Source organism: Chrysochloris asiatica, unplaced genomic scaffold (assembly GCF_000296735.1).
Source record: "Chrysochloris asiatica unplaced genomic scaffold, ChrAsi1.0 scaffold00134, whole genome shotgun sequence".
Lineage (NCBI taxonomy): Eukaryota > Metazoa > Chordata > Mammalia > Afrosoricida > Chrysochloridae > Chrysochloris > Chrysochloris asiatica.
The window spans coordinates 201,993-207,481 of record NW_006408652.1 but is presented as its reverse complement, the minus strand read 5'-3'; positions in this window follow the sequence as shown (position 1 = coordinate 207,481).

The window sequence follows — 5,489 nt, the reverse complement described above, 5'->3', positions numbered from 1 at the left end:
AGCTCCTTAGCAAACTGAATAGCAAGTGTAAATATCTTCTGGAGGGAACATGTCTGGAATACTCAAGGTCAAACAAAGTAATCAATGTAGCTGAATTAAAGTGAGTGAAAGGTGAGTTGGAGGATGAAAGGCTAGGGGAGAAAGCAAGAACAAGAACATGAGGACCTTAAGGCAGGCATTTACCCTGATTGTTCTTGGTTGTTATGTGCCACCTAGTTTGTTCTGACTCACAGGGTCTCTGAGGGTGTAAATCTTTACGGGAGCAGAAAGCTTTCTTTCTCCCACAGACTGACTGGTAGATTTGAACTACTGACCTATCGGTTAGCAGCCCAGCCCGTAAGCCACTATGCTACCAGGGCTCCTTATTTACCCTGATGGAGAGAGGAAATCATTGGAGGGTTTTGAGTAGAGAAAGAACATAGTCCTTTAGAAGATGTGGATGTTGTATGGAGAACAGACTCTGTACAGACAAATGTGGTAATAGTCAAGTTAGGAAGATACTGTGTCATAGACAGTGTGGTATTGAACCAGGATGGTATTAACTGAAGAGATGAGTAATGTATAAAGTTTGCAAGGATGGATCCTAAGGTATTCCAAAGTTCTGAATTAGAGAAATGGGGAAAAGGTCATCAAAAGATACAGAGACGACAGGTATGACGTCAGAGATACCAACAGGGTATGAGGAAATACAAGAATAATAAAAACACATTTTTATTCTTAAAGTGAACTGTGTCAACATTTGGCCATTAACAGTATTAGCATTATATCTCTATTCAAAGAGTAATTTATTCCAGGAATTTAAAGGGTACTCTAGCAGAAAAGCATTTGTCAGCAAAACTCAAGGCCATGCATTGTATGTTTGCTTTCCAGAGATAGCTCTGCAGAGAAACTTGTCCAGAGTGTTGTCAGATATTCTTGATGTCCCAAGAGACTCTACATGTACTTAAATGGGCTTCAGAATATTGTTGGTATTTTTAAGTGTGCCTGGGAACATTTTAGAAAAAGTACCAAACATCTCATATTTAATGATGAACTACCATTTAGTAATTTTTAGTTTATTTACATTATGTAGACATTTTCCAAATTCTGCCTAGCAGTGCCTTGATGTGTAAGATCATATTGAAATATTATTCATTGAGATGTTGTTGAATGTCATTGAGTCTATTCCTACTACGTGTTCACAGAACTGTGTCTCTCAGAGACAGAGCTATGGTACTGGTGGCTTTGGAAAACACAAAGTAAAGCTCAATAAATAGATACTTCCTTCCCTCCTCTTTGTCTAACTCTTACAAATGTGACAACTGCCATACACAAGTGATCAAAACATTTCCCTCACGTCCTATGGAATAATCCAGTTTAAGTGCTATAAGGAAATATAAGGAAAGGAAAAGATTGAATCTGATGTGTGTATATGTATGTTCAGGGGAAGGAATCTGAGACCTGGGAAGGCTTCATTTGTTGAAGACCAAAACATTCGAGCCAGACTTTGAAAGATGAGAAGACCTTCAAGACATCTAGCAGAATGCAAGTCATATGTTAAATACTCAGTAGATATTTCTGTCATCACTTCAAGTTGAAAATGTAGAGATTACTATCAATTATGCATTTCATGCGTGGTTCTAAGAAGTGATTAAATATGTAATGCTTCACAGACATTTAATAAAATATGCTTTCAAACTCCTTTGTCCTATCCATATGCATGAAGGTACTACCATCCCAAAGGCAATTCCTCCAACCTCACTGAAGACTGCAATGTTGGATCAAGAATTCTATTTATTGTACTGCTAGAAATTTTAGACTTAAAGGCATATAGGCCGACTGTACTTACAGGCACCATTTGAGCTGTTCTATTACTTACTGATCAGTTAAAATGGTGCCTGTAAGTACAGTCGGCCTATACTCCTTTTAAGTCTAAAATGTCTAGCAGTACAATAAATAGAATTCTTGATCCAACACTGAAATCTTCAGTAAGGTTGGAGGAACTGCGTCAGGGATGGAAATACCCATTGACTGATAGAGATTTCTTGTATGGGGACTACAGGATAATGCACTGGTCTGCAAGGTCAGTTTGAACCACAAGGTCAGTGGTTCAAACCCATCAGCCGCTCCTCAGAAACCCTAGACAGGGTCGCTGTGAATTGGAAACAACTTGATGGCATTGTTGACGGATCAATCATGGGAAGGGGCACGTAGAGAAAACAAGAAAAGGATGTAGAAATGAGAAAGTATGAAAATCTATAAATACCTTCAAAACAATGAAACTTTGCATATAAACATGGCCCTTGTACCGACATTTAAAAAAAAAATATTGTGAATTAAGTGAAGATTTACAGACAAGAGCCTAAGTTTTACGTCCAATGCACTGACATCTTTGAAAACCCTTTCTACCTCTTTCATCCCAAAGTGTCTGATAACCCTGGTCAAACCAGTGACATTTCCTAATTCTCCATAGGAAGTAACAGGATCCAGTGTTTTTAAAAGCTAATGCATTTGGGTTTTTTGTTTTTTTGTTTTTTTTTCACTTTGTTTTCTTTCAAATGCACTTATATCTCCAGCAGAGCATGGAAGAGTTTAATGTTATAACTGATTCTAAAGTGATATGGAAAGCTCCAACTGTAGACAGCATTGGTAAACCGATGACAGATTTCCACTCCCAGTTGTTCCTGCACAGTACATTGGAAAATTAAATCAGGCAATGATAATGGTCCATAAAGGCCTGAAACATTTTACAAAATGGCCTCCTAAGGATCTTTGTAGAAAGGTTTACTTGCCTTTTAAGGACATGCTCATGTGAGTCTCTGTCACTGCTGTATTTATTAAGGTAGTGCTACTTGAATTTTATGATTTCCCCCCATGCACTGATTACCTCATGCAGCAATCTCTTCCGCAGCGCTTGGTCCAAAGCATTCATTCACTAATTCATCCAATCATATGACAAATATGTAGGAGTGTCTATTGTTGCTGTTGATTGTTTTGTTGTTAGGGGCCATTGAGTCCATTCTGACTTATAGCAACACTTAAGTAAAACAGAAGGAGACACTACCTTGTTCTGCACCATCCTTAAAATTGTTGTTACACTTGAGCCCATTAAAGCTACTACTGTCCCAATCCATCTGGTTGGGTGTGTTCCTTTTTTATGCTAAGCGTGCACTTCACCAAGCATGATGTCCTTCACCAGGGACTGGTCCCTCCTGATAGTATGTCTGAAGATGAGAGACCAAGTCTTGACATCTAGATTTCTAAGTAGTATTCGAGCTATACTTCTCCCAACACAGTTTTATTTGTTTTACTGGAAGTCCATGGTACTTTCAATATTATTCTCCACCACAACTCAAATACATCAACTATTCTATAGTCTTCCTTACTCACTGTACAATTTTCACATACATATGAAGTGATTGGAAATACCATGGCTTAAGTCAGGTGCACTTTAGTCCTCAAACGGACATTTTTGCTCTTGAACACTTTAAAGAGGTCTTGTGCAGCAGCACATTTGCTTCATTGCAATACATTATGGGACTTCTTCATTGCAGTTTCCATGAGTGTTGATAGTGGATCCAAGCAAATATGAAGTCTTTGAAAACTTCAATCTTTTCTCCATTTATCATGATGTTACTTATTAATCCAGTGGTGAGGATTTTTGTTTTCTTTATATTGAGGCGCAAGCCCATGCTGAAGGCTGTGGTTTTGATCTTCGGCAGTATGTATTTTATGTCCATTTTTTTTTCAGCAAACAAGGTTGTATCATCTGAGTATCACAAGTTGTTACTGAATCTTCCTCCAATCCTGATGCCATGTACTTCTTCCGATAATCCAGGATCTCAGATTATTTGCTCAGTATACAGACTAAGTATAGAGCAAGGATATGATCCTGGCCCACACCTTTCCTGATTTTAAACTATAAAGTATCCCCTTGCTCAGCTTGGTCTACATACAGGGTTTCTCATGAGCACAAGGCAAGTGTTCTGAAAAAAAAAACCAAAAACATTTTTCCCAGTGTTAACCATAGCTTTCATGATCCACACAGTCAAAAGCCTTTGTATAGTCAATAAAACACCAATAAACATTGTTCTGGTTCACTCTGATTTCAATCAAAATCCACCTGACACCAGAAATGGTATTCCTAATTCAAAGTCCTCTTTTGAATCTGTCTTGAGTTTCTGACAGTTCCATTTTTTATTTATCTTCAACAAGTGTGTTAGGAGTATTCAAAACTTCACTGATTATAAATCAAACCCCCTACTTATTTACTGATTCAGTGGTGAGGATTTTTGCTTTACAGCCTCAGAAACCCTGTACAGGGTCTCTATAAGTCGGAACTGACTCCAGGGCCCATAACCACTACCACCACAGTGAGGTGCAATCCATACTTATGGCTGTGGTCTTTGATCTTCATCAGTAAGTACTGTTAAGTCTTCTTCCCTTTCAGCAGGTAAGGTGGTTGATAATAAGGTTAACGTTAACAATATCACAGGTTGTTAATGAGTCTTCCTCCAATACTGATGCCATGTTCTTCATATAATCCAGCTTCTCGGATTATTTGCTCAGCAAACCTTTTGAATAAGTATGGTGAAAGAATACAATCTTGGCCCACACTTTTCCTGATTTTAAACCATTTGGCATCCCTTTGTTCTGTTCCAATGACAGCCTCTTTGTCTATGTATAGGTTCCTCATGAGCACAATAAGTGTTCTGGAATAGTCTTATTTTCTCAAAGTTATCCATATTTTGTCATGATCCACATAGTCAAAAAACCTTTGCATAGCCAATAAAGCACAGGTAAAAATCCTTCTGGTATTCTTTGCTTTCAGCCAAGATCCATATGACATCAGCAAGGATATCCCTCGTTCCATGTCCTCATTTGAATCTGGCTTGAACCACCGGCAGTTCACTGGCAAAGTACTGTTGCAGGTATTTTTGAATGATCTTTAGCATGTAATAATGATATTGTCCAATGATTTCCACATTTCGTTGGGTTGCCTCTTTGGAATGGGCACAAATACTGATCTCTTCCTCTCAGTTGGCCAGATAACTGTCTTCATCAGTTCGTTGAATTATTTTTTATCCAGATTCTATCATTTTCTGGGGCCTTGCTCTTTGTCAGTGCCTTCAATGCTGCTTGGACTTCTTCCTGGAGTACTGTTGGCTCTTGACCATATGCTATCTATTGAAATGGTTAAATACTAACCATTTCCTTTTATACAGTAACTCTGTATATTCCTTCCTTCTTCTTTTGATGCTTTCTGCATCATTCAATATTTTGCCCATGGTAGTGTGTCATCAAAGTGGTTCTGGCTCATAGTCTCTCTGTATAGGGTTTCTGAGACTGTAAATCTTAACGGGAACAGAAAGCCTTAGCTTTCTTCCACAGAGCAGCTGGTATATTCAAACTGCTTACCTTGTAACCCACTATGCTACCAGGGCTCCTTTATTTTGCCCATGTTGTTGTTGTTATATGCCGTGGAGTCAGTTCTGATTCATAGTGACCAC